The sequence below is a fragment of the Uloborus diversus genome, chromosome 10, assembly GCF_026930045.1.
Source record: "Uloborus diversus isolate 005 chromosome 10, Udiv.v.3.1, whole genome shotgun sequence".
Lineage (NCBI taxonomy): Eukaryota > Metazoa > Arthropoda > Arachnida > Araneae > Uloboridae > Uloborus > Uloborus diversus.
In genome coordinates, this window is record NC_072740.1 from 81,151,886 (window position 1) to 81,166,902 (window position 15,017).

The following is a 15,017-nucleotide window of genomic DNA, read 5'->3' on the forward strand; positions in this document are numbered from 1 at the left end:
ATGTTTATTACTTATGTAATGTAAACGCGCCAAATATGGTCAAGAGGTAAGAGCAACTTCCAGAAAAATAGCACCTTTTTTATGCCGGTAAACTATGATGAACCAGGAAGAAACAAAATTTACTGTAAAATAAGATCATGAAATTTTGACAACTCTTTTGCAGTAAGTGTTGCTACACTTTTGGCTGTTTATTCCAAACTGCTTGTTGATAATGTTTTATCATCAGTTAGGCTTTCTGATGATAATAAAATCACGATCTAGCTATTATTTGCTATCCGAGATAGACAATTGGGGATGATAATGTATTTCAAAATTTTAAATTTTGTTGCTTTTAAAATCACCCAATGGGAAAAAATGATGTTTGAATTGCCTTGAAACAGTTGAAGCTTACGCAAATCTACAAGCGAGAAATTGCGAAGTAAAGAAGAATAATTCTAATTAAACTTGATATTAATTCATCTTGTTCTTTCATTATTTTTCTTTAATATTTTGTTTTTATTTTTAAAGTAATATCAGAGCAAAAAACTTAAAATATTGGATAAAATAATGATCATATAGAACAAATAAAATAAGTTTACCATGTAAAATATGACGAAGTTTACATCAATTTCAATGAATTACGGCTGTGCCATAGTATTTATTTTACCCCGCTCTAATGATTTTTTCCATTATCAGTGGCGTAGTAAGAACATCCTCAAGGGGAGTATTCTGCCGTGGACAAGTAAAGGGCAGAAACAGCAAAATTTTCATTTTTCATTTTTTGCCCTTTTGTCATCAATTGTATGTGAGCTTTATTGTGCAAACTTGCTTATTTGGATTCTGCTGAAAAAAAGCGCGAAAAGAGGTATAATTGTAACGTTTCCCTATTAGCATTGAATTCAAAACGCGTTCCTTGCATTATCTCGAAAACTTATTCTCGAAACTCAGATACTGCCGTTTACCTACTTATGGCAGCATTCAGCTTAAAGTAGTCAACTCTAACACTTGGTTTAAAAATAGAAGCGCAGTCATAATTTAGTTTGAAATATTGCACAGAGTGCCAAACATACTTACATAAAATGTATTAAATATCAACAAAAAAAAAAATAATAATAATAATAAAATAAAATAAATAAATAAATAAATAAATAAAATAAATAAATAAAATAAATAAATAAATAAAAAAATCACTCTAGAAGCTTAATTTTGAGGTTCAAGTGAGGAGTCCGTACCGAGAGACAACTCTCGTTCCTACGCCATTCTCCACTAAAACACAATTATGCTCTTTATAAAAGTATCTGCGCTCTGTATAATCAACTGACTGGTTTAGTTAACCTTTTGTTATCTTTTAGTTTCTACAAAAATAGTTAAAATGAATTGTAGAGACTGACTTTTAAAAAGGCATAACAATTCTGCCTAATTTCAAATTTCATTTCTTAATTGGAAGTCCAAAACATTTTGGGTTATCTTGTTGCAAATTACGAATCTGAACATGTTGAACAATTTCGATAGTCTGATTTATAACTTTCCTTTTTGTTTTTAAACTTTCCAATAAGATATTGTCTGAATTAAACGTTGAGCGTAAACACATTTTAAGAAGTTAATTCATACATTATTGAAGACAATCAATGTAAACCTTTTCAAACTCGCTGAATGAATATTATGGAAAAAACTGATTTTGGTAAACATTATTAAACATGATCACTATAATTTTTATTACATTCGCTGAATAAAATCTATAAAGCATATTAATTTAGTAATTCATACTCTGCTTTGAGAGAATATTTTGCAAGCAAAGGATGGCTGAAGCTTCCGGGAAGTTTTCCTCAGCTGGAAGGGGGGAGGGGGGGTAACAGAGAACTATTGAGCTATTCCTTGTTTTTGTTGTCAGCTATCCAGAAAACTTAATCGTAGTACTTTTAAATCGATTGTTCTGAGTTGATGAATTTATAATTTTCCAAGATTAGGGGAAATGCTTTATTTGCAAAATATTGAATGAATAATGAAGAATCTCTTAGTATGAATACGGAAAATACATTTTTTTCCAAGACAATGAAATTCAGTGGTATAATTTAATTATTCAGATGTAGTTGCTGTATGGTTTTGCTATCTACACCTAATCACTTCGTTTTTTTGAAAATAAAAATTAAAAATAATAATCGTGTTTTTCGGCGTTGGAATGTTTATGTCTGTATGGACCATGAAGAATTTGAAAAAAGACAATCGATTGTTTAAAAAAAATAAAGATATGTGTTCATGTTATCCGTTGGTTTATGTAGATCTAAAATTTGAATTTGATTTCTTGGTATTTTCTTCAACAGTTAATGTAAATTTTTGTAATTTGCTTATGTCTGTGTCCTACTGTATGCTTTGGAACACCAGTCAATCCCCTTTGCGTGATCAAGTGGATGACACAAAATTTATCTTAGAGAGGCTGAAACCAGTCCTTCGTCTAAGAGTTAACGAAAGAATAGTAGGCAAAAGACAAACATTCTACACATACATTATGGAACATAGCAGAAAAAAGAGTATACGACGACCTTGCTGTCAGGCGTCTACCAATCCAAAGCCCCTCACACACGTTTCAAGGACTTCAAGCAAAAGAGGGTCGTTCGCAAACTGGCAACACTTTCCTGTTATCGTGCAAAGTGATTCATGATAAAAACGAGTTATTTGGGAACGATCCCTTACGAGTCGTCGCCTATCCAAGAATTATTGAAATTCGGCTCATTAGATTGCTGATAACTTTTTAAATTTTAAAGATATTGAGCTGGAATTTTATCATAAGTTGCAGGATCTATCTTAGCTTTGGATTATGAGGGTTATAAATTGATATCTTTCGCGGCAGACGTAGCAGAAAATTCAATTGCTTTAAACGTTTATATTTCATCAAACTTTCAATATTTTAACTTCAAATTTCATTATTATGTTTCTAATGTAAGCTGTCAAATATTCTAAAATTTTAGTAATATTTCATGGAAAACTCCGCGTGTTATGAGTCAAAAACCTTCAAATAAAATTTGTATTTTTGAAAGAAATGCTTATATTTCCATGGGTATGAGAGATACTGCCACGAAAACATAAAAATACATTCTAGATACATAGTTCGTTGACCTATTTCTGAAATTTGTACCTTATTTGCAGCTATTTACAATGAAGGATGATCAAAAACTTTTTTTTGTTTTCTCAATTTGTTGCTGGTCCCCTAAATGAATAGTAGATTAAAGTTTTATTGAAAAATCACAGTTGAGGGAAGGAAACCTTTTATGTGAAAAAAATTACAGAGCAATTGATCAATTATTTCTTGAGAAATCAGTAAAAATGTTAATTTTCAAAAGTGTCCCTATACTTTTGGTCATATAGTGTATATATAGAAAATGAAAAGGCTACCGTGATAGACCACAATAGAGAATTTCTTCTTCCACCAGTGATTCGGCGCATTTATTTGGCCTGTCACCGATGTCTTTTGTATAAAAAAGTTGAAATTTATCAAATTTCAGACTTTCACAGTAACTCACACACACATATGATTTTCTTAAGAGGTACATGTATATGTTTAAATAAATTTTCTTTTTAGTTACATTGCTGATAATTTATTTGTTAATAACTTATAAATAATAACTTTATTTGTGCTTAAAGGATTATACATATTATTTAAAGACAATAACAAGTATAATTTTCATAATAAGGCATAGTTTTCTTAATAATAACATTTCATATCTGTAAATATGGTTCATACCTTTTAGGTGAATTTTATTTAATACAAAGGGAGTTGTGGCCTATTTCATGTAAACTAAACTAAGAATAGAAAGCAAGGATTAAATTTCTTGTCTTGTTCATGCTACTGGCACATATCGGGTTAAATCCATTCATATTTGATAGCATGCAAAACCAGAGGATGAATTAATAAATATGTTTACATTATTTATAGTCTCTTTTATTTGCTAAGGAAAACTCAGCACGGATACTTCATTTAATGTAATTAAAGGGATACCGTAAGGTAAGTTGTTCTTGGATATAAACTGTCAACGGAAACAGGATTAAGTCTTAAGAAGATTAAGCATTAAGCTTTGGACACTTTGCTCATTTTATTAACAGAAAACCACGTTGACTCATTTCTCTTCAACTCCTAGGAGATACATCTTTTATTCAATCGAACAACTCTTTCGGTTGAAACGAATATTATATGCTTTATTACGGCATGTGAGTTTTCTTGAACAAAAGGGCACATTTTCGAAAATATTAACTAAAAAAATTAATTTATTCCTTAAAAAAGATTCTCTATAAAAAATTTTCTTGATTTTGTGATGATTCACGCATTGAAATGGAAATTCTAATGCAAGTTTTACACATATAATTAAAAAGTATATTTCAATTTTTCAGAACAATAACTGTTACGCAGTTATACACTATATAAGAAGGAACCCTTCGATTTCTATAAGCTATTTATTTGTCTAATATATGTACTTGAGAGGTCTGTGTCATTAAATATTTGAACAAGCATATATCGGAGAAGATAGCCGTAATATGTTTGTATTTACTGTAATATTAATTTACCTTTATCAACTATCTCGAATTTACTCTCAAAACATTTTGTGCGAGTCTTCTTTGAAAACAACTTTTAAAAACTTCATTTCGTTGCTTATGACGTCAGCCTAACAGTTTATTCATTGGTGTCTCAACTTGACCTACGGGTGGGGTATAGTTGATACACTTTGAAAAAAAATGTAGAGATTTTTTATGCGAAAAAAAAAAAAAATAGGTTGAAATCATTATTTGAAAGAAAACAGCAATAGTGTTACATGAACTTAAATTTTGATAAGTAACATTAATATCAAAAACTAGAAACATCAAAATGTAAAATTTGTATCAACTGTACCCGGTCTTCCTTGTGCATAAATATGTGTAACAGGAAAAACATATAACCTTCTACTACAAGTCTTTCGTTGATTTTTTGAGCTCAAAATAACGAAAAGGAGACTTATTGAACAGCGATTCAATCCCAGAAAACGTCTATTTAGACTTATTTTAAATTCCTTCATTTCTGAAAAAAAAAAAAAAAAAAAAAAAAAAAAAAAAAAAAAAACATAATTTTTGATTTTTAATAAGCTATGTTGGATCTTTCTACTAAATTAAATAAATTTACTAGAGATCTAAGAAAAAGAATAAAAAATTACAAATTTTACTCATTCACGAAGCAAAAAAAAATTTGCAATATCTGAGGAATGAAGTTTTTTCAAATAATAAATAAAACAGTGTTTGGTACTTATATCCTATCAAAGTTGATCAAAATCAAAAATGGTGCGTCACAGCCCATCTGTTGCTTTTCTATGGAATAAACCGAAAATATATTACCCAGCAAATAAATGTAATTGACTGGAGTTATAATTTATGGTAGGGAAATCTCGATCACAATTATTAGTGCTTTAAAATTTACTAATGTTTAATCAGTTAGTAAACCTGAAATTTGAGGTTGAGAATTATTGAACAGAGTTACTAATTGCCTAACTGTACCAATTTTTAACTAATTAGTAAATCTAGTTAATTGGATTTATAGTAAATGGTTAAAAAACTTGATATTTTTGAAAAAGAAAGCGGAAGGTGAAATCTTCAAGAACTGGTAAACAGTTTTTTTAAACAATAGAAATGTTATTAAAACAAAGCAGCCTAAGAATTTGTAATAGCAGAAATAGAAATAAATGTTTGAATATAACGTTAGAATAGGTTATTATGTGTAAAAATGTGTGTCTTTTATTTTTGAATATCGACATCTTTATCTTGGATTCTCCTTTTTTCTCTTGTTTTTATACATCACAAAGTTTGTAAAAAAGATTTTGATTGAATTAATGCAGCAATATTCAATATCTTTTAAATTTTATTAAAATAATTACTTTTGTCTTTTCTCCCGTTTTTAATTCATACGCATTTTATTAAATTTTTACCTTTTTTCTTCCTATTCACAGAGTGAAAAAAAATATTAGAAATATTTTTTGCTGGTGGCAGTAGTGAGCGATAATTTTCCCTGAATGAGCTAATTTATTTAGTTTATGCTTTTAATAGTTTCTGGCTACAATGGTTTAACTGAAGTTTTCGATCCAAATTTAATAGTAAGAAAGTTCGGCTATGAGAAAAATTTTGAAAGGGTTGTTTTATATCTGAAACAAATTTTTTTATTGAAATATTTTTTGCGCCTTTCGCAAAGTAAGCGGAAATGTCCCAAATCTTTGAATTCTATGTTCCTCGAATTGTTCCTGAGGTTTTCGAATTGCTTGGTTATGTGTGTGTGCAAAATTGTTTGGTTATGATGTGCATTTTATCTTAAGTAATGGTCATTTTTCTACAACATTTAGAAACATTTGTAAGTAAAATTTTGGACAAACTTAATGTTTTAAAGTTTTTATAGAAATTACACTGGTTGAAATAAAAAATATAACATACTGTTAACTTGCTAATGTAAGCAATAACATAAAACTGAAAAAAAAAATGAATTTAGCACTAAATGCGGACTTATGAACTAAGTTTACTGATTTAATGGCCTAGGAAAAACCTTTACATATTTACTTTAAACAAACAAAAGAAACACGCCATTCAAAAACAGAAATACTAACGGAAGGTGGTGTAAAAGAAGCTACTAAAAATAAAATACTCGAATTCTTTATTGGTAAAAAGAGTTTAAGAACTATCCAGTCCTCGGGAACAATTCTTGTTTACCTGGATATTCCTCCCCAGTAAAAGAGCCAAGTTACCAATTAAGCTTTCACGCTAGAACTGTTTATTATTCAAATTGAATGCTCCCGCTGGCAATGCCTTTTCTACATGTAGGAAACAAATCAAGTAATGTAATTACGCAGCCAAAAGCTGTCAGAAAAACAATTAAGGTAGTTGGAAGATACCAGTGCGGAATAAAATCAGGCAGCGTATTTCACACTTGGTTTGGTTCTGGTCCGAGTACATTAGCATTCTTTTTACAAAAGTTGGTGAATAGTTTTTAAGTTGGGATGTACCGCGGAAAAACTAAATGTTCTCGTATTGTAATCGCTAATGGTTGTAATTCACGCAAAGGTTAAGAGAAGAGCTTTATAATGAAGCGTGAAATACTATCATAACAATGAATTAATGCGAGTTTGATTTCTTTTAATGTATGTTAAATGGAAATCTGTATATTTTACGCAGACGGGAATAATGTCCATTTTGAAGTCAACAGAAGCTAAAAATGAAAAAGAAAGTTTGTTTTGCTCTCTTTGTTTTCAATTTATTCCCGAGTTTCATTCCTGGAATTGTTAAATTTTCTGCTTTTCTTGCTTCCTTTTTTGCCTAATTTTTATAGTGCTGTTACTTTGTTTTCACGTTTGCTGCTTGTGTGTTGCTCAGATTATGACGCGCAAATGTGACTATCATTGCTCCATCCATAAAACTTTTATTAAAATCTTGTGAGATAAGAGCGGTTAGACACCCGCTTATTGGCTTATTTAGCAATTACAGAAAGTTCGGAAACTTAACTCCCGTGACATAAAGGCCAAAAAGAAATGTTTTTAATCATTAAATAGAGCTTTTTCTAATTTATTACATAAATTTTTTAAGTTATTTTTTTCAATAAATTTTACAAGTATTGGAAACAATTATTCATTAAAAAAAACATCTCTCTACTTAAGAGGTAGATGATAAAGATTTCTCAAAGTATTTTTCGAACTTGTAGAACGCGTATTTCGCTCACTGCTTGCTTTACACACGATTTTTGATGAATAAATATTTCATACGTGTCTATGAATTGTTTTATCACAGCACTTTTGAAGATCTAGTTCTTTTTATGCAATGGACGTTTAGTCGGTAATCATTGTACTCCAAGAAAGAGCTTTGATGGTGGCTGAAATAAGTTTGGGGGGGGGGTGCATAAAAATCGTTTCAATCTGTACACTATGTATATACACAAAACATTACTCCCCACAGTTTATATTGATTTCAAACTTTAACTAAATTCTTGATGAAAATTTAAATATTACAGATTCTTAACAATTAGCATGCAAGTAAAATTCAGTTTCACAATTTGAAAGAATACATTAAAAATAACACAACAATTATTCCAGGGTCAGCAGTGAAGGCAAGTAACAGTTATCAACTTTTTCTAACTTATTTATCCAAAATCGAGTAACGGCACACCCTCGGTAAAATCTACACCTGCGTACAAACTTTCATGTTTCTACGCCCCAAGCAAAGAAACTTCCTATTTTATTATATGTATTGCTTTACGTAGAAAGATTTTGTTAATAAGAAACGGGAACACGTGTAAAATGAAACGTATTTAAATCAAATACCATCAAAAAATACGTTCAACTGACATATTTTACAGACTTACGTCAATCAACAGTTTCATATAAAAAAAATCAAGCTAAGCGGCATTTTTGTTTGAACGCCGATAATACGTAGAGCTAAATATGAGCTATTTTCTTCATCAGTAAAATTATTTTGAATCCCGTTTATAGCAGTATAGTTTACTCTATAGTTGAGCTAATATAAAATACGGTCTTTTCTGGATGAGTTTATATTTGAAAATTATTTTTTGCTATAAATCTGCGATCAACATTAGAAATGAATTGCCATATTCACGAACTTATTAAACATTTGAATAGTATTCCAATAGCTTTAAACTTGGATTTTCTGGCACCGATAATACTAAGTCCACAATGTTTTACCCTAATGGCAACACCTCTTTGTTTTATTAAATGAAGATAATTTTAAAACCAAATTTCGAAACGTTTTAAATGTTTGTTTTATTTAGAGTGCACATGGAACACTTTCTCTTTCGTAGTGGTAGGCTTAGGAATTGTTTTATCTGAATCTTTTGAACCAAATGGATTACAACCTTCAGTCTCTTTTTTGTTTCTGCCGTATGATGAAACGATGATATTGATATTGTAAATAAAACACTATGACTATTATACCAATTATTTTAAAATACAGATAGGATTTTTGATCTGTCTGCTAGTGGTATTTTCTTATTTGCTTATTCTGTCATAATATAGCAAATTATGCACTTGAAGAGACAAAAAAAATAGCTTATACCTGCTGAGAGTAATAAATTAATTTAAATTGAGGTAGTAGATAAAAAAAAGTAATAATAAGCAAGAGAGACAAAAATACCGACGCACAGTGGTTTGTGAGACAAAAGAGGTTTAAAATAAACTGAAAGAAATAAATGAAAAAAAACAGTGATTCATAATAATAATAATGCTAATAATAAACTTCCTTAGGCTAAGACCCAGATTAAAACAGTTAAAATAAAATTTGATTGATTTTGAGGGATAATTTTCTTTACCACCATATGGTATTATATGATCATATGAAGATTACAAATTTTTTTGACATGATATAATCATTGAAAATTTTACGAATCTAAATATCATCACTTTGTAGTTGGTTGAGCTCATACAGAAAAAAAAAACCGAAGACTCAATTTATGTATATAATCGTGCACCAGAACACAATGCGGAAAATTGCTTGCATTATTTTGTCCTTGTAAAACAAATAATTGTTTTGGATACTTTCATGTGAAAATAATAAAATATATTAATAAAATATATGATTATTTTTTTAAATACCTTATTTATCTGTTATATTATTTGTTTCAGGTGTACAAAAAGATCAAAATTCATTACATATTTGATTTTTTCCACCCAGCATCAACTCCCAATGATTCTAAATAGCATCAACTCTATGTAAAACTAATGCAAAACTTAATTTCCAATGGTGCCAGTTAGCATCATTTAAAATTTTGCTTATTTACTTTCTTTCTGTTATTCTATACTGGACGTAAAATGAGTGCAGTTCAGGAGTTTCCTATTTTACAAACTTTTGGCGTTAAGAGAGCTAAAATCAATTGAAAAAGTGTCCATAATGGTATATATTTGCTGTTATTTATAACAATTAAAGGGCGTATTGAACATACTTTCCCCAAAATCTTCTATTTTTCAAGTGGATACCTCTTTTCGAGCTCACTTGAGTTGGTAGAAAATAAATAGAGTTGATGTAATTACCCAGCTAGAACTGTCGAAAAAACAATTAAGATCATCGCAAAATTACGAGACGGAACAAAATCAGACGGAGTATTTCACACTCTGCTTGCTCTTCAATCTACTTCCATTAACTATCTTTTTAAAGTTACCAAACAACTTTTACGTAAAAATACACATAAAGCACGAAAAAAACTTGAAGCATCTTCGAAAGTTTTATAGTTTTAATCTGGACTGTTGTAAATGAAGACGCTCTAAAGGTTGAAATAAACAACGCAACTGCATAATACAAACAAATGGGTCAGGATATTTTTATTTCAATAGAGTGTTTGGAGTTAAAAAATAAACGTTATTTACTTCGTTTACTTCGTAGAATTGTGTTTAAAAGTCCGTGAAACGATAAAAATGCTTTTCTTTAGCTCTTTTGAATTCAAATAACTGCATTTAATCACTTCAAATTTATAACACGATTCTTCCATGTTTTAAGTATGAAGGGATTAAATAAAAAGTTATTCTAGTTTAGAATAACTAAAAAAAAACACACTTTATTACTTTCATTCTGATAAAAAAAGTTTATTTTAAAACCATCTGAATTGAATCTCGTATGTTTTCTGCTTAGTTATATTTACAGCTTTATGTTGTTATCACAAAGTTGCATTGCCATTTTTTAATAGTTTCAGTTTTACATGATAGTTTTATGTGCAAAATTCAGTAAAACTGTGATTTTTATGCACAACGTATGAAAAAGAAAATTAACAGTACCTTTCCAAGGTGGATTTGGGCAGAAAGTGCATTATCGAGAGCCTGAAATGAAAATGAATAGAACTTTTAAAATTGTAAAAACATGAATAACATATTTAGCTATTATTTATGAGATAAATTCACTTATACAGAAAAAAAGTTTTAGCATTTTATATTCCGTTTTGACATTAAAATATTAATATAATACTAATTAAAGATAAGCATTTACGATAGTGTCTTTTGAACTGAAGACCGCGGTGAAAGAGCTTTGCCAGTTTTGTGTTTTTCATTAAAACATAGAAGAAAGCGTATTTCCTCCACTCTTTACAAGAACGATACATCTCCAAATAACGCATAAAATATCAGAGGAAAGAAGCTGTAACACAAGCTACGTTTCAAGAGAGAAACGGTACAATTCCCAGGTCTGTCCATTCTCGTTCCGAAAAATCAATTTAACTTCCTCTTACTTCAATACAATAATGAATTTTAAATGTATTTATTGAGCAATCACGATTGCTTATTGTTCTCATTTGACCGTTTTTGATGTTCCGTGCCTTTTTCAGCTTGGACCAGAAGCTTTTGCAGCACCACCGCCCACCGCCCGCTGCAGGCGGCGCGGCGCGGCTGCTCCGCTCCTGAGCTATCCGCTTCTCCTGGTCGGAGGCGTCCATGTCCTACACGCACGCTCACACACACACACGCCTACGTGCATACACACATGTGTACGCACACACACAAGCCTACACACTTACACACACAACTATGCACACGTAACCGCCCAGGAGGAGAGACAGGCTTGGGGGGTGGGGGACAGGAGCTGTTTCTGGAAACCATAACTCCAATGAGTAGGGTCCTGTCTCAGTTCGTGATTGCGAAAAACATAATTTGAATTAAAAATTTCAGAATTTAAATTAATTTTTTTATCTTTAGTTTGTTTCGCTAAGAGTGTATTCTGCAGCTAATCTGGTGTATATGTGATCGTTAAAGTACGAAATCCGTTATTTTATAGAATACATAATTATTTCATGAAATAACTGATCGTGTCCGTTAAAGTGTGAAACTCTTGTATTTCATGGTTTAACTAGTTATTTCATAGAATAACGATCTGCAGCCCGTTAAAGTGTAAAATAATCTATATCATATGTCTTGCACGACAGCTCAAAGTTGAGGTACTGGTCAAGGATTTAAAAAATGTTTGTGTAAAGCCCAGTGTGTCAACAAAAAATGTTTTTGTTTTAAAAATAATGTTCTTCGCAATTCCAAGTGTTATTTTAGTAATCCTTGTTGTAACAAATGATTTTATGGTACGTTTCCATAAATACCATTTATACAATGCATAAATTAGATAAATTGCTTCTTTTTCATTTAAATTTTCTATCATTAGTTTATTTATAGAGAGAATAGCCATATATAGTTATTTCTTTTTAGATAAATTGTTTATTTTACACTTTAACTGTCTCTCATTAGTTAATTTATAGAATACCTAGCTTTTTTTTATAGAATAACTAGTTAAAGTGTCGAATTAATAACATATTACACACTTTAACGAACGCGATCAGTTATTTCATGGAATAACTAGGTATTCTATAAAATAACTGCATTATATACTTTAACGGTAAGATATGTAATGCTCCGTAGATTCGTAAAAATTTCAAACTTCTAGCTGTACTTAAAGTTTTTTTTTTCATTTGAGCTAAATCATGGCACTGCTCATACTTTTCTAATTTCAGATATCAAACTACATGTACAAGTTACTTTTTGCCAAATGCGCAGTGTGTCCCTTAAGTTTTCAGACTGTATGGCTTAATATACGTTACGAAAAAATTGTGTATAAATTACAATGTGGTCAAAAAAGAGTTTTACTTATGAAATCCTCACGACCTGACTGCTCAACCAATAAAACTAAAATTTCGTACTTCGTTGTTTGAAGGTATGAGCGGAAGATTGTGATGATTTCAAGCAATGTGTACCTCCAGGTTACAGTTAGTGTGAGAAAATTCTGAAATTTTGGAATGGCAACGCGCACTTTTTCCTTTTGCAAATTGATCAGCGTATAGAAAAACTACAAAATTGCTGACTGAAAGAATGTGCAAAGAAGAACATTAGAAGGAACTAGAAACAAAACAAGAAATATTTCAGTTCTTTCGGCCATATATTTAAAATCAGTAGATAAGATAGAAAGACTGTTGTGGACCGCACAACTTTTTATATGTGACAGCAGGAATTCAATCCCAAATGAAAAGTGTGAGTCAGTCTTTCGGACACAGTATGCGCATATCCGCAAAAGAGAGTTAACTTTAAGAGAGAGAAGAGAGAGACTGTCTGTTTCCAGACGCTGTTTTCTTATTATATATGAGTCATAATTTTCAACAAGATGCATGAGTTATCTTGTTGAACTCATCCATCTTGTTGCATGAGTTGTGATTAAAGACATGTAAAGACATGTCTTGTTGCACGTATCTAATAAACGTTAAAGAAAAGGAAAGGTAAAAAGTTGATCCATGTGTGGCAATTTTTAGAACGGTATAGAATACTACTGTGTGGAAGATATACGTTTAAATTGTCGACAACTCTTGCATTCTTGTCATCAATATTAAAGATACGAAACTGTACACAGAAACGCGGTTAAACTGTTCCAGGTAAACTAAGCCGAGATTGACTAAGATGTGGTGTTAGCTGCTTTTGGGTAAACCTCTTTTGTTGTAAAGTTGGCATGATGATGAGAATCCGCTTTTTTGATTCTATTATTGACTATCAAACAAATTTCAAAAGCACTTTTTATTACTTTTCCTAAATCTAGTTTTTTTAATTAAAAAGCTTTGTCCATGATGTAATAAGTAGAGTTTTGATAACCATTTTAACGGAACAGTTGAATTATTCCACAGATGTTTGCTAATTTCATTGGCTGAAAAACTTATTCCTCCAAATTTTTGCTTTCTTCGTTTAAGAAATGGTGTCTGGTTTCAGAATTTTTGCGCTACCTGCAAATAACAGAATCAAATTCGTAAAAAGAGCGTAACTAATCTCCAATTGGTTTGGTTTTCAGATTTACTATTTTAAGATACCATTTTGCATGCAGAAATGCACATTTCAACTTGTCTAACATAATGCAATATTGTCCCTTCAAGTTTTAATTGGTTATCACAATGTATGTAAAGTATAAAAACAAAATTGTTCTGTGACTGAATCATCCTATTATTTTAACAAAACTATTTTAAACACAATCTAAAAAATATAACGTTTTTTTTTATCATTTACAGCTCAGTTCAATAGCGCATTCCTCTATTGACATTAACGTTTATCCATCGTTTACAGAGATAAAATTACGCAAAAGAAGCCTTTTCATTACTTAGTGTATCCAAAAGTGTTGAACACAGAATCATTGATTTTAGAATAATAGGACTAAAAGATTTCTGCCAAGCGGATATAATTACTTCCTTATCAACAAAAGAAATGTAAGGAATAATCGTTACTTGATATTTCAGAGAATATTTTCCAGCATTCACTTTCTTTGTTTTCAGTGCAGTCACCCAAGGCAGAGGAAGAATAGCTAAATTAATTCCGTCATTGATTTCATTTGACGCGTTTAAACTAATCTTTTCAATAATATCTGAAATAACTTTTAAAATTTTGCTTCCCTTCTTCGTGCAATTCAGAAAACATTGATTTGGAACGGTTTCAAACTTATGTTGTTTGCATAACAAATACAAATGTATTAAGCGAAACTCGGAATTAAGACGGGGTGTTTAAGTATTTATTTCGCGCAAGACATAGTGGTTGCTTTTATGCGAAATAAGGTTTATTTAGTTTATTGGAAATCATTTTAAGCTGGGATTTTTTAAGCAAGGGAGGAATACCGATAAAAAATTAAGGAAGAAGTTGCAAAAAAGCATTTACCTAAAAAACAATACTTAAATTCTGAGCAATTTTAACACTGACGATGATTACGATATATATAAAAAAGGGCGAATTTAAAAGTCATGCATGGTTTTATCATATTATAGGATACTTGCTTAGAATTTAGATTCTTAGTAAACACAGGAGGAAGTGAAAAATACACAATGATTTATAGTTCAAATTTAATTCTGAAATTTGTCACCTGAATTGAAAACATTTTAATCTAATGCAACCACAAATATAAATAAAAATATTATATTTACGAAGATTGTTATTTCTAATCACTATAAAGTTCAGTAAAACCAAAGCGAAAGCTACTCATCTTTTTGCTTTCAGCGTAACTTTCAAGCTATATTTTACGTCTATTAAAAAAAAGGGGGGGGGGGAGGTTTT